Genomic DNA, 16,752 nt, shown 5'->3' on the forward strand with positions numbered 1-16,752 from the left:
GAATCCTGTTTGTGCCTAGTCTTCAGAATTATGAATAGCTCTCAATCTAAATCAACAGCTAATTCATTGAATGACCTGCAGCTAATGTCTGATTAATGACCCTTAATTACCAGGAAGCACTTTAAAAATATGAAGAACTGTATAAATGTTAAGGGTATTATCTTCGAAAGTCTCTCCAGTGCTTTCTCACAGGCAGGGCAAACAGCTCTTTGTTCCCATCTGCCTTTGTTTTTATTTTCTCTCACCATGAGCAACTCATTCTCTCTTGTAATCTTATTTTCTTATTTTTTCAACTCAGAACTAATTCCATCTAGGGCCAGAGAAGTGTACGCTATCTCTGCACTCTGCACCACAGGGGACCGTTTTGACAGCTTTCCAAACCATGGGTTGTGCTTAAGAAAAATACATAAAACACATAATTCATTAGAAAAAGCAAGAGATTACCCACAAATGGTATTATTTGCCAACAGGCAGTCAACCACCTTCTCTCTCCTGGTGGAAACCATATGAGATGCCACATGAAGAGGAAAAGTCAAAATTATAAACAAGGCAAAAATAAGTTGCAAATTCTAAATATAAAATTCAATATTCTAAATTACAAGAATATGAATGTGGCTGTCTAAGGTGAGTTCTTGCCCTGCATGTCACCCTGTAAAGCAGACGTTATCTGCCCCTCTCTACCCTCACCTGTGACCTCTGTTTTGCTCAACATTGACCCAAAGAGAGAGAGCTTTTCAAACTTCCTCAGAAGAATTCATTATGCTGCCCTAGAAATGAGTGAGAAATGTGAATTTTACTGGTGATTATTCTTTTGGGGATCTAAAGGTAGAAGCTGAGAAAAGGGAGCTGGCAGAGCATAGACAACAACCAACTTGAAATTCACAGAGCACATCTCTGTTCCCCCAGAGTGCTGCCACTGGAGCTTCCTCTCTAAAAGCTCCCTCCTTTTGCACTTGCCTTGTGGACTCCTTTCCTTTCTCCCTGTTCTCCACACCCTTCCCATCCCCATTCATCTCCAAAGCCACACAAATATTCCCTCTGGCCTTCCACCTTGTAGTTAAGACTATCGTTCACTAACTGGGCATGCCTACTGGGTCTCACTCTCCATCCCAAGCAATTTATTGACTTTCTTTTTCCAAAAGAAAGTGCTCTCTCCTAGAGAAATTCTGGAAATAAACCTTTCTTTATCTTACTGAACTTTTACTTTTTAACCTAGACTATCTTGGGTATAGGTCAATATATTCTAACTAGGCTAAAGAAAAATGAACACTACAATATAATGTTTTTAAAAGAGACTTTATTTCTGCTTTGAACATCCCCACTATTATTCCTTTTTTCCCTCCCTAATCACTGAAATTTCCTAGTAGGATGGGAAAATAACTACTACAGAATAAAACCCAGGCTTAGCTAAACAGCGAGTGAAGCTGGGAGCCACTTCAAAATCCAGTCCTTGCCTTCTAAAGAGTCTGTTTTAAAGACATGCTTTCCATCTGTGGACTTTCAAGGAGAGTGCTATAATGTTGGTTTCAGGGAATCATTTTGGAAGAGTACTACTCTGTGAAGCAAGTGCTGGGTCTCATTACCAAATTGTTATTCAAGCATTCTGGTGGGTAGCATGAATCACTTTTATTTGATAGTTTTCAGACCAGATGGGAAATAACCCACAAGTCCTTTATTTCCACTTGTGCATTGCTCCACTTAGCCTCAATTATGGATCCTCAGTTGGCCCCAATGTTACACACACACACACACACACACACACACACACACACGCCTAGAAAACCCAGCATGTGGCGTGCATTCATGGCCAGCTCAGAGCCAGTAAGATCTACAGAATTTGACCCTGGCTTCCTCCACTGCTTCAGCTGAGTTCTCTCCACTGCTCCCAGCCATACCTCCAACTATGCACAAGTTTCTAGATCCCTCCACTTCTCAATTTTCTTATCCACTTAATAGACAGTACTATTACATTCATAGGTGTGTTAGTCCAAAATGCCCAACAAAACAACTTAAAGAAGGAAAAGTTTAGTTTAGCTTACAGTTCCAGAGGTTGAGTTCTTGGTAAACCTGAATTCATTGTTCTGGACCCAAGATGAGGCAGAACTTCATGGTGGAAGAGCATGGTGGAAAACTACTCTATTAATGGCAGCCAGGAAACAGAGAGAGAGAGAGAGAGAGAGAGAGAGAGGGAAAAGAGGGGAGGAGCCACACAGGGAAGTTACACCCTTCCAGGTCATGTCCCCAGTCCATTCAAACTAGGGTGGACGAAATAGGCTACATCTCTCATAATCTAATTATTTCACCTGCAAACATTCTTGCACTAACACGAGAGCTTTGGGGACATAATAATAATAGGGTTATATTAAAAATCAAATGTTACAATGTATGTAAAAACACAGATTCCCACCACCACTAGTACTCAATAAATACAAAATGTTATTACTGTTGTGGTTGATATCAACTGAACCCTCCCAGACCAAATTACAGAGTAAAAGAAGCCATGGAGGAGTCTATCCACCAACTCTCCTGCTAATCCATGCCCTGAGAAAGCAGTGGCTATGTCTCCACCCTCACTCTCTCCTCCCCGCCCATATCAATAAAAGTAAACGACTTAGCCTATCACCTCTGAAGAATGACTACCTCTGTTATCAGTTTAGAGAATTACAGATAACCCATGAGCACTACAGCCCTGTCTTAACTACTCCCACCTAGTTCTAAACCAATGGGTAACATACTAAGCCAGGAAGAAGCTAGTTTCAGATAAAATTCTGTAAGGTGACCAGTTTAGTTTCCCTAGTTTAACCCACTCAGTTTCTTGTTGGCATCCAAGACCCTGGTGTCTATGTAACCAAACCAGGACAGATTCCTTTAATTCAAGTATTCTAAAAGTTGACTTGTTATAATCTACATCTCTGATATGTTCATTTTCCTATTTATAGTTATAAAACACAAAATTCACAAGGCATGCAGATTTTTTTTATTTTAGTTAATAATTTCTCCTCAGTATAAAATTGAATATAATTCTCAAAACACTATTTTTTAATCTGCTGCAAGCTGAATTCTTATCTAATTTCTCACTCAGTTCTTGTCCTGTGCTGACCAGGTTGGGAATTTTTATTTTATTTTTAAACAGGGATTGAACCCAGGGACACTTAACCACTGAGCCACATCCCCAGTCCTTTTTTATATTTTATTTTGAGAAAGGGTCTCACTAAGTTGCTGAGGCTAGCTTTGAACCTACCATCCTCCTTTCTCAGCCTCCCAAACTGCTGGGATTACAGGCATGAGCCACTGCACCCAGCAGGAATTTCATTTCTTAATCCCAGGCCTCAGAGTCATTGTATAAGCCTTGACTTGAAGTTCTGAGTTTATGAATTGATTTCAGCTGTCAATATAGTGGACTGCTGCAGACACTTGAGTGTAGATGTGAGTTCATCTCTCTTGACTAGCATATACCAAAGCCTGCTCAGGCCTCTTCTTATCAGGGAAGCTGTGTCTTCTTGGGGTTCTCCCCTTCTCTGAATAGACCAAGAACTCCAGGAAGTATAGAACTAAGAGATCAGTGCAATTTCTTCACTCAAATGTGGACAGCCAGATAACCAACAGACTGTAGTCAATGCTTCTCTCTGGTCTCCTAAAGATTCATAAATTCACATGAATCACCTTGATCTAGGAGGAAAGGTGATCCACTAATTGCAGAAGGCAGTTTCATCCATGTGTTCATTCAATGTCCACTGAGTGCTTCTAGCAAAGGGGATGCCCTTTGTTCCTTTGATGAGTGGGCAGCATTATCCCTACCCTCCTGGTATTGGTACTCTGAAAATAAGCAGAGCCCTGACTTCTAGGCCTTAGTCACCAAAAAATAGCCAAGACAACACTTGTATGGAAAAGTCACCTTTGTTCTCATGTCCTTTGCTTCTGATGTTATTCTGGCACTTTTCTGAGATTACTTTTTGATTTGTTTAATTTAATTCATTTTTTTATTTCTAGTTTTAAAAGAATAAGGACTTAAAAAATAAAACACAACAGCCTAATGCAATCTTATGTTATAACCCATGTCATTTGAAAAAGAAATCGTCAACTGTGGAGAAGCATTTGAAAGCTTCAAAGTCCTACAGGTACCCACTGGCCCCATCTTATCAAGGCCTTTCAGTTTCACCCACATGGTATTATTGCTCAGAGCTTGTTCTATCTCAGACTCCAGAAATAACAGTGGGAGACTGACAACATCTTCCTCAGGGGGCCTGAGGTAAAGAGGTGGCAGGGACTATCTGCAATCCCATGGCCCAGTTAGAATGTAATTTCATGCCCATGTGGCTTCCAATTCAGAATCTAATTTTATTCAAACAACCAATCGGCACTGCTAAGCAGAGCAATGGTGTGAAGGGTAATTACAGTGAAAGGCAGCAGCTCAGGCAGCAGCTCACCATGGGCTCTGGAAGCTCAGGAAAATTGGGGACAACTTTGCTCACCTGCTGAAGCACAACCTTGCTCCTGGGGAAAATGGCAAGGGACATGGCAGGGGTCAGTGAAGTTGGTCAGTACTAGGAGTGACTTTCCATACCTGTGACTCCACAGCTTGGGAGGCCAGACTGGGGAAGGACTTTGAGGCTTTCCCGCTGGCTGCTCCAGCCCTGTGTTCTTCTCTGCAGGAGCCAAAAAAGCAGCAAAGAACCTGCCCACAGAAAGCAGGCATTGTGAATGCACCTATTTGGCCGGTTCAGCACAGCAACATGACTGGAAATAAATATATTTGGCAAACAGTATAACAGCTGTGGTTACCACATAGGGACATAGTGGTGCTTGAGCAACACGAATAAATTACTTGGACTACAAAAATCAAGAGTTGTAACTGCAAAGAGACTGGTTGTTTGATAATGGATAGTGGCAGCAAATGAGGTGAACTGAACAGCTCATCTTTATAGTACAGGATAAGGGTTTTTATTTTCTGAGAAGTTTTGAGGAAATGGAACATCAGGAAAGCCAAGGGCTTTGCTCTCTGCCCATATCCAGATGGGGTACTTGCCAGCAGACACCTGGACCCTGGGCAGAGGTACAGGGAGGAGATTAAAGGCCTCTGTCTCTAAATCCAGAATTAGGCTTTTGCATGCAAGATGCAGTGCATTTAGCAACTTTACTTCTTCAGAACTTTTGCTTTTCATTTCACATTAGCCCTTGTATTCTCAGCAAACCCTGCAATCTCGCCAAGAGGCAGAATTCACATATGGAGTGAAGGGAGTTTCAACAAGTCGTATTGATGGGCAGAAGACAAATCAATAGATTTTTGGAGTTCAGAACCTAGAATCTGAAGAATTTGGGGTATGTGGGGGTACAGAATGTGTGAGGGAGAGAGAGAGAGAGAGAGAGAGAGAGAGAGTGTGTGTGTGTGTGTGTGTGTGTGTGTGAATGTGAATATGTATGCCCCCACTCTTTTTATTGGATACATCTATTCAGATCACTGATGAAGTGTTAAGACTTTCTAAGAGAAATAACATTACTCCACTGATCATACAAGAAACTACCTGTGCATATTTTGGTTTTCAGAGTGGGAAGTTATAGAGGCTCTTCAAATGGTTCACTGCCCACAAAACTGCTTCAGATCAATCCCTGGTATATTCGGCCCCCTCTTTAGATGTTTTTGTTTTTTTTGGTGGCACTGGATATTGAACCCAGAACCTTACAACATGCTAGACAAGCACTCTACCAGTAAGCTACATTCCCAGAGCTTCCCTCCCCATTTTTTTTTTTTTTTTTTTTCCTCTTAGTTTTGAGACAGGGTCTCTCTAAATTGTCCACGCTGGCCTTGAACTTGTGATCCTCCTGACTCAGCCTCCCAAGTAGCTGAGTTTAGAGAGATGTGTCACCATGCCCAGCATGGAAGTCTTTCCCGACCCCCCAAAACTATTGCTCTTCTTTGGAACTGATTCTGCTGTTTGCCAAGGACATTTTCTCATTATTACTGTTCCCAAAGATGAACTACTCTCTAGAATCCCCATTATCCACTTTCTTCTCTGTTTTTGAAACTTCACTTTCTTATAGTGGTTTAAAACTCAACAGTTCTCTGACTTCTTCACACCCTGACTTAAAACAGCAGTGGGCCAGCTCTTCTAGAAAGATTTTGACTCTTTGACACCTATTTGCTGTTGTGAGACACATGACGTGTGTTACCTTGAATCCTCCAAATAGAACAATATGGCAAAGAGGTTAAGAAAATAGGCCTTAAAATCAGTTCAGAAGCCCAGTTTCTTCTTTAGCTAGTTGTGTGTCTTTGAATAAGTAACTTCATTTTTCTGTGCCTCCATTCCTTTATCTGTAAAATGAGAATGATACCAGTATTTAGCTCATCAAGTTTTTGTAGTAATACAATGAGTTAATGTATTAAAATTTAAGATGCTAAAAAGTTAGGTACATAGACATGTTCATTAAATTCTACCCTTTATTAATATGACAACTTTGCAAGATGTATGTTATTCCAGTATTTTGAATGAGGAAGCTGAGCCTGGAGAAGGTACAAAGCCACACAGAATATGTGGCAAAGCTACATTTTAAACTTGGAAATGTCATTCCCCACAGCCAATGATCTTGTCATGACATATGCCAACTCCTAGTGTATTGATGTAACTAGGTATTTGTTCTAAGCCTTGATCAACTCCTGGGCATAAGTGAAGGGTAAGCAAAGTTACAGTAACAATTGAGGATAGTAGTTATGGCCATAGATGTTTGTGTTTTTCTGCACACCTAATTACTGCAAGCCTTTCCAAAAGAGAAATGAGTATTTTCTCATAGCTTCTGTATGTAAGATGTGAAGGAAAAAGGAACAAAGTCAGAAAAGTGAGCCAGGAAGGGAAGACACAATGAAGAAGGAAACTTCTGATTTTCTCAAGAGAAAAATGCCCTATACTTTAATCTTATAAAAAAAAAAAAAAAGGACACTATTCAGTTCCTTTTCTTCATTTCATTTTATATCTGATTTTTTTTCTGAAAATTTGAATTTTTTTCTAGCGGTTACATTCATATTTATAACTTTGCATAACACCCCTTTAACCGTCTCTTTAAGGAATGGTTTTTAATTGTCATAGACTGTAAATCATCCCTTTATAGCTTTGCTGCAGGAATCCTTACTTAATAAATCTTTGCCTACTCAAACTCATAATACAAATTATTTTGCAGTATCAATTAACTCCACACAATGACCAAAGACAAAATGAGCACACATTTTCTTCTTCTCTCTTTGCTTCCCTGTGCTCTGCCACACCATGTAGAGGATCATATTACCTGTTCCCTGTTTGCCTTTGTAACAATTATATACTGGTATTTTTATCCAGTGGATTATCAAGGACAAGGCTATGGGCAATGTCCATGCCCAATGCCAACAATAAGAAAATATGCTATTCTTTAGAAAATTTTAAAACATTAATAAAGTCAACTATAAGTCAGTCTGGTCACCACCACCATATACCAATAACACAGCATCAGGGGTAAAATACTAGACTCTTCCTTACAACAGCAGGGCCACTCTCACTAACACCTCTCTCCCAGCATACCTTACCTTTGAGCAATTGTTTTATCAGCTTTACCTACTATCTTCTAACATTCTACTGTACAAAAAGAGAACATCAGAGCAGTAAAAAGCCATTCTTCTCTCTCGGCCCCTTTCCAATATTTCTCAGAGTTGGTAACCTTTGGGTTGTTTTCCACAGTCATATTCCCCATATTGATGTTTTTTGCAATTATGTAGATTCAGCGCCTCCCACACATAATTGTCCTATATTTTAACACTAATTTCCTAATTGGCTGAAGTTTAAACTTTGATAGGACTTTGTCTTTTTAAAAAAATTTCATTGCATTTATTTAAGGTGTACAACATGTTGCTATAGTAAACATAGTGATAGTGAAATGATTAGTGTAGTCAAGCAGAATAACATACCTGTCATCTCACAGTTACCCACTGTGTATGTGTGGCAAAAGCACCTATAATCAAAACCCCAAGTATAGTCCAAGACTATTAAGTACAGTCCTCATGATGTACAGATCTCTAGATTTATTCATTCTACATATCTCCCACTCCACATCCTTTGCCCTTCCTTTAGTAATTTCTTCTTTTTAAAAAAAGGATACATGGGATCCAAATGCCAGCATTTCAACATGTTCAAAAATGTCTTCTAGATAAAATAAAAGTATTTTGCCTGAGTGTAAAATTCTTAAATGTTAGTCCATTATTTTCTGCAAAGTCTGAGCTTAAGCTATAACTTTTTATTGAAATCTTTCTTCTACTTGAAGCTTGTATTATTATTCTGGATCACATTGTCCTAGGAAATACCCTTCCAAACTACAGATTTTTCTCTCACTAAAAAAATATTCTAAATGCTTTTCTGAATCTTTACCTCCATTTTTCCTCTTTAGCACATGCATTATACATATCACTTTGCCTGTCAATTATTTTTTCAGTAACCTTTTAAAGTCTTTGCTTATATTTAAATGTTCTCATTTTTATTACTTATTTTCATTAATGCCTCATATTTGGTGTGCTGCTAAAAGTTTTGCCTTTAGTTCAATAATGACTTTTTTTTTTTTTTTTTTTTTTTTTCTTTTTACCAGGAATTGAACTCAGGAGCTCAGGGACACTCAATCACTGAGACACATTCCCAGCCCTATTTTGTATTTTATTTATAGACAAGATCTCACTGAGTTGCTTAGTGCCTCACTTTTGCTGAGGCTGGTTTTGAACTGGAGATCCTCCTACCTCAGCCTCCTGAGCAAACTGGTATTACAGATGTGTGCCACTGCACCCGATCTTCCTTTATTCATTTTATGTTGTACTTTCACTTTTCCTGAGCTCTGTCAGCTCACATTTAATCACCTGCTACCCTCTAACCTCTTCTTCTTGAGCTCTTACATTTCTGCTTTGTGCTTTTACTGTACTAGAGCAGTTGATTCATTAATTTTATCAATGGATGGTGAAATATCTGTTCCTGATTTTTGTCTGCAATGTTCTTTAATCAGCATATTGCTTTTCTTCTTTTTTTCTCCCAATGGCTTTATATATGCCTGAACTGATTTTTTTTTCTTTTAAATTTTCATTTGTGAGTGAGGTAAATTCTTCATAAATCAACTGTACATACATGTGTCATGTAGGGAAGGAGCCAGGACAGAGTTCCTGAGTGGCAGAATGTTCCAGGTCCAAATTTGTGTATGAGAGCGATTTGAAAATTTACTTTTCCCCAGGCATGAAGTTAGTCAGTTGCAGGGATGTTTAGAATGGAAAGGCCCTGCAGTCCCACCACCATGTTCATAAGATTGGTCTGCTTTGTATGAATTGTGTTACCAACATTAATCTTCATTTGGCCTTTCTCCTTACCTCTCAGAACAAAACCTACCTCAGGGGAAATTTCCACGACAAACATTGGACCTTGTTCCCAATTTTCAGACCATTAGGTGAGGACCATACCTTTAAAAAGCACAACGATTTCAGGGATTTAACTATGTGCACACCCTTTCTCTAAACCTTCCCATTCCTATGTTTGATCACCAACATAATTATACTGCTTCACCTACTCTATCGTTCATAATTTATTCTATCTCTCCCTTTTATTATCTCTCTCCTTGTTTTTGGTTGCTTTTGGGTAAGTAAAAGGCAGGGGTAGAATATGCCAACTTGATACTACCATCTTCAAAATGGAAGTACAGCATCTTCTTTAAAAAGAATCATATATATGAATACAGAATTTTGTTCATGTAGGTTTTTAAATGCCCTGTCATAAAAGCCTTGCGTGTTTTCTATTTTTTAAATAAAGAATCCATTTTGCAACTAAAATAGCATTTAGAGCAATAAAAAGAAAGGAGTAAAAGGAGGCAATTCAGCTTCCCAGTAGATAATCTGTGCTTCATTGAAAAAACTAGAGTAGACCCTACACACTCTTGGGCTATGATTTGCTTTTTATGCTGGTTACCATTTCTATCAGGAAACCTAGGACCCACCACTTGGTTGGCACAACTTGTTAACAAGGTGTTCATTTTACTTCAGTTCCAGAGAATTGTCCTTTTGACAGATGCTACAGATCAATAACAATTTCCATAATTTTTAAACTTTCTGGTAATAATAATGAGATGGTGGCTTATCCTATCATGGTATTAAATATTATATTTATATTTTTATTTAAAAATAAAAGTTACAAAGTGAAAACACAGAACTGTTCAACAGGAAAAAAGAACCAACTTACCATAGTCAGCTTTTTTTTTTATTTGTGGGTGGCAGGAAGACTGGTGAGACAAGAGAATTTTCACTGCCGAAAGCATCACAGAATCAGCTGTCACATTTGACATTAAAGTTAATTGTGGATAAACTGAATCTTCTGACAGATTTTCTGCAGCCAATAATTTAGTAAAAGTGCTCTGCTTTAGAAAGCCAGGAATGTCAGCTAAAGGTCAGCTCCCAGGGCACTAAAATACCCCCTTTCTGTAACAGGATTTTAAAATTGCACTATTCTTGCTTTAGTCTAAAACTGAAGAAAGCAAACAATAGGTATGAAGTGCCCCTTTACTACAAAATGAAGGACAGGACCAACTCTGCAGAACTTGCAAAGCAAGTGATAAGAAATCAGTTTTGCTGTGATCTGCTCAGCAACCATCTTGAGAGTATAAATAGATTAATTTTAAAGACATTAGAGGCAGAGTTGCTGCACAAAGTTCTGGAAGGCTGTAATGTACTCTCTTACTATTACAGAGGAGGGAAGAAGGCAAGCAAAAGAAGCTTCCAGTGAACAGCAAAAGGAGTTTAGCCCTGATCATGTGGTATATGTAGGCCCAAGACTGATGTGAGAACTGTGCATGGAAAATGTTGAAAACAAGACGCTTGATCCAATGGTTAAAAAAAAAAAAAAAAAAAAGTAAAGACCCCATTGATAACAAATTGATCTTCATGGGAAAAGGATATGTTAGTATGTTAGTGTCTTCTTCTTTGGTAAGATGTGGGTCACTTGAAAAGAAAGTTAACCTGGAAGTGAAGTGAACTTTGTTCAGGATCTCCTGAGTGTATAATGGAACATACACTCAAAAGTGAGCATTGGGGCTGGAGTTGTGGCTCAGGGGTAGAACACTTGCCTAGCATGTGTGAAGCACTGGGTTCAATTCTCAGCACTGCATATAAATAAATAAAATAAAGGTCCATTAATAACTAAAAAAAAATAAAAATTAAAAAATTTTAAAAAGTGAGAATTTGCTTAGAATGGACTACTTCATATTTGCAGGCTGATATTCAATTCATCAGAACTAAAATTAGAGAACTCCAACATCAGTCTTTCTATAGATATCATCTGAAAACAGTTGCTCCATATATATTTGTCTAACTTAACAATTGTTTATTTTGATAGAACCAGTCAAGTGCCAGTTACCATGATGACTGGAAGGCTAGGGGACATTGTATTATCTAACAATGCATGGAGACACATCCAAAGTTGCCTGAGACATCATCTCAGTTGCAGAGATAAAATATGCACAGTGCTTGAAAGGATAATGATGAGAAACAATAAATTTTTTTCTACCTACACCACACACACACACACACACACACACACACACACACATTTAATTCATTCAGTATGCCTTTTTAAATTCATTCAGTATAGCTTTTTAAAGATGGTAGCATAAGAACAAGGATATGTTTGGGGAGCAATAACACTGAACTCTAATTAGGTACTGGAGGACATGGTGACCTGTAAAAGCTTAGTTGTAAAGGAATGAAGTTGGAGTGGATTGGTATAGGGAGATCCCTGGGTTTAGATTCAGTTCCAGGTCTGCTTCTTATTACATTATTGAGCAAGTCCTTTAACCTCTCAAAGTCATTGTCCCCCACCAATATAGCTGGATTATAACCTGGCCCTCCTTTTCTTCATGAGTAGCTGATCTGAAAGTGTTCATAAATTCTATAAATGCTAGTTTTTGTTTTCAGGGACTTTAGGATCTATATGATATAGAAGAGGAAAAAAAAAAACTGTATCCTGGAGCATGAATACAGATTCTATTCCCAACCCTGTGTTCTCTAAATATGTGTATATATGTGCGTGTGTGTATATGTGTTTATGTGTGCATGTGTATGTGTGTGAATGATTATGTATATATGTGTGTATATATACACACACACACACATATATACATATATATACATATATATCTATATATATATGCAGCTTCTATTTATTTAGTGTCTGCTACATGCCTTGCACTTTTCTGGAAACTTTTAGCTTATTTATTCTCTACAACAAACTTGAATGACAGGTGCTAATCCCTCGGTTTTGCAAATCAGAGAAACAAGGCTAAACAAAATTAAGAAATTTGCTCAAGGTCAAATGGCAAATCAAAATATCAAACTCATGCTCTTGTGTCTACAAAGCCTAGACTTTTCCCTGTTATACCACATTGACCATAGACAGTCCTCATTTCTTTAAGCTTCACAACTCTCCTCCGTGAAATGAGGACTTTGAACCACGTGGTAATTATTACTATCCCATCTCATCTCAACACACACAATCACAACATGGTTTCCTGATCTTAGTAAACTTTAGGTGAAAAAAAAACCTAATTTCATTTTTTTATACCTCACAAGTGTTGAATGTTTAGCAGAATATTTGGCCTGATTTTCATATTCAGTTTCTGATCTGTTACAGAAATGACTTCAACCTGAACAGTGATTTTCTTATTCTATTTGAATTGATATTCAACTTGTTGTCTTCTCTACAGTGCATTGCTAGTTATATCATCTATCACTGCTTGTTGGAGGCTGAGGAAATGTACTCTATGGAGGTATGTTTTAAGAATACCCCTACTAATTCTAATATGCCCTCTGTCCACTGAGATGATCCGAAAACCTATTGCTCATGTTTGTGCATGGCTCAGCTCACATTGTAGACATCTATTTTTTCACCCTATGCTCATCGATACCAAACATCACTCTTATCTCTTTGTTTTGTTTTTAAATCCATGCAATCCAGGGCAATAATATTACCAGTTTGCTATCTAACCGTGGAGTTGGTCTGAGAAGTGGAAAAGGGAAAATCTTCATCTCTACATCTTCACTGGTGAGATATGAAGTGGGGCATGATGGGAGGAAGAACATATGTCTGCCTCCCTTGCAAAGGCAGAAAGGCCAACCTTTGACAGTAAGAAGTCATCCACAAGCATTAGTGGACAGAGGGCATATTGAAATAAGCACATCATCAAAGGGACACTCCACCACCTCCCTGACCATCCCACACTCAGTGGCAAATGGTTCAACTGAAACTGCCTTGCATATGTGAAAGGTATAAAAGAAAACATTGAACACCAAGGTCAATGAGGTTGGTACCTGACAGGCTCAAAGAGAGGAGGGAGCCAGTCCTGCATATTTCTGCTATTTGTAGAGAAATGGTAAAGGACTAACAGGTTCTTCATGGCAAATGTTCTTCTGGCACAACCGAGGGATCCAGTCAGGACTTAAACTCCCAGGTTTCTCTGAGCCAAAAAGACCTTGATAGTCTAACTTCAGGTCTCCAAGGGAGATGAGAAATTGACCAGTAGTAGGTAATAACTTGGTTGTCACCTCCTCCAAATCAATTTCTCTCCTTGTTTCTCAGCCTCAAAGGTCTTAACATATTTAACAAGTTAACTTGTCACTACTAGTCAATTTCTTATCATCCTTGGGGACCTTAAGTTAGAGAATATCTAGGGCATTTTGGACCAGAAAATAATTTGTCTATAATGCAAGCGTTTAAGGCACTCTGCCTCTCACAGAAATTTAGTCAATCTGTAACTCCAAGTTGACCTCTTTTCAATCTCCTGAATTTAAAATTAATGCAACATCACTTTTCACTGCATGATTGAAGATTCCAAACCCTGAAATGTAATCACATGCAAAATGTTAGTAGGGCAAAAGATCAAGGGCACGTATAAGACAATTTGACACATGCTGAGGCCAAGTCAGAAAGGCCAAGGCAGAAAATAAATTGCAACTAGCAAGGGCATGAAGGAGCAGCCAGGCCATTCTTTATAAATACATTAGCAGTGAGAGCTAAGTGTAGACTCCTTAATCATGGTGGTGGGAAGGGAAATAGAATAAGAGATAACAGCAGAATGTGATGACATTATTAAACATCTCCACCCTCTTGACAAACATATCAAGTACTTGGGTAGTTTGACTTAGTTTTTGACAAAAACAAAAGCCAAATATTAAATCAATAACCAGAGGTCTAATTCTTGATGTATTTGAAAAAAAGGAAGAACTGCCCTAATTAGGAAGTATCTTACCTACTTCTTACTGAGCATGACTGGATGACTCAAATCACTGCCAACTTAATCTGTAAAAAACAGAATTATCCCATTTTCATCAAAAATAAATAAATAAATAAATCCCCTCACCCAGAATCTCTCCTCTCTACCTGTCACTGCCGATGACACCACCATTCATTTTCACAACTCTCCAAGCCTTAAAACTTTTATCTTTGACTCATCTTGCTCCTATCCTTAAAGTTTTTGTTACCAATTAAGTTTCTTTTTCATTTTGTAGCTTCAAAACATCTTTTGATCTATTCCATTCTCTGTGTCCACTACTTCCTTTTAATCTCACAGTTCAAATCTTGAACCATCACTGATTTCCTCTCAGGATCCACTTATGTTTACACCACATTTATAGCTGCAGTTCTTTCACAAAACCACTGAAGTTCCCTCTTTTCCATCTCATCAACTCTTCACTTAGCAGCGTAGTTCCACACAGGATGTGAAACCCTATGCAAGGTGACACCTCTGTTCTCTCATTTGCTCTCTAGTCAGTGCCAAACTTCTGAGAATTTTCAGTTCTCTCTGCCCAGTAAAAGCATTTCATTTTTTCAGGGACCTACAGAGAAACAAACACCAGCTTGGCTTGGCCCCAGACCCAGGGAGTTTATGCTTCAGCTCTCAATTCAGGTATCTTTTTTTTTTTTTTTTTTTTTTTTAAGATATTTTTCAGTTGTAGATGGACACGACTCCTTCATTTTGTTTAATTTGTTATGAGGTACTGAGTATTGAACCCAGTGCCTTACATGTACTAGGCAAGTGCTCTACCACAGAGCTAAAACCCCAGCCCTAGGCATCTGACTTCTGATTCTCATTGGTCACTTGGACTTCTTGTGTTCTGGGATTAAAAATTTAAAAAACAGACAGGAAGAAACAGCACAGCATTGACACCTTGAGCAGAATTGAGCTTGGGCCATTGTGCATGCTTTTTTAATGGGATAAGTCACATTGGCTTATAGATCCAAAAACCTATGTTCTCAGTGACTTGACACATGCCACAGTCCAACAAGAAATGGTGGTTTGGGGGAGGAGAAGGGAGCATAGGTAAGAGGGGACTCAGGGCTCAGAATGCTTGAGCCTTGAAGTGTACTACTTTCAATGTGTCTTCTGAGACTGCCAAAAAACAGGGAGAGCTAAATGAGAAGGGTCATGCGTGGAAGCTCTATGTGGGCCAGGCCTGGAGCGGTGGGCATCACTTCCACCCATATCCAGTTAGACAAAATTTGGTCAAATGGCTGCAAACAAACTCCAAATGATCTAGGAAATGTAGTTCAGTTATGTGCCCAGGAAAGAGAAGAAAAGCAATCATATATTTGAGGACAAGATTTTTATCTGTCCATCATTCAAATCTCTACTCTTTCCTGGCTGCCCTCAAATCCATATTTATTTATTCTCAGTTTTAAGTCACTGATTCTTATAAGAGAACCAGTCTCGTCTCTTGGACCATTTTTTTTAAATTACATCTTATAATATTATATCTCCTGGATTTTTCTACTTCTTCTTGATTTTTCTCAACATCATGACTGGCCAGTCCTATCCAGTTTTTACCCTGCCTCACACACAGAAGACTAGACCCCAGATGCTGGTGGCTGATTATTGCATCTCAAAAGGAAACAATTATCTCAATTAGTTCAATACTTATACTCTATTTACCCATATATAGAATTTAACAGAACAAGTTCCTGGATTAGAGCAACCTGGGTTTAATTTCCATAGGTCCCTGCTATTAGCTATATGACCTCACTATGGTAACAACCTCGGTAAGCCTCAGTCTCTTTATCTGTGGAGATAATAACATCTATTTTCAGAATTGTTGTGAGGGCTGAATAAAATCTTTGTTAAGCACATAACAAAAAAGTGGTCATGGTTAGTCAACTGAATGAGGTCGTTTTGGCATTGTAAAACCTGTAACAAATGCTTAATAAGACAAAGGAAAGAGCCAGCAGTGTTATTTCAGGCAATAGCAACAGGCTGAGGAGAAGATGTCTGGAAATTAGATGATGACCTAAGAAGACACTGCTACAAATCACATCTCTATTGTTCTCCCCTTTATCACTGGGTGTTAAAATGGAACTCTCCTAGCTCTTTGTTTTTGCAGAGGTCCTAAGTACAGTTAAAGTAAGTGACAATTACCTTCAAAACCTGAAGAAGGGTGTTAGACTACACAGAAGGAAGTGCTTAGAGACCTTGAAACCAATTAGGCCAGCATTACCCCATTACCCCACCAGTCACCACTGGGTCACATACAGAAACAACAACAAACCAATGCAGAATTCATTGAGGAAGGGGGAAAGAGGCCAGAAAATATCATTTGGGGGCTGGGGGAGAGCTTTCTGAATCATGTGTTGGCTTAGCCTACTCTTGACCTCTTGATTTGATCATTGCTCCTGTCCCCAGACCAAGGAATGTGTTAACTATACAATTCACCCATAAAGTTAATAACCATCG

Source organism: Sciurus vulgaris (genome assembly GCF_902686455.1).
Source record: "Sciurus vulgaris genome assembly, chromosome: 4".
NCBI classification, from domain to species: Eukaryota; Metazoa; Chordata; class Mammalia; order Rodentia; family Sciuridae; genus Sciurus; species Sciurus vulgaris.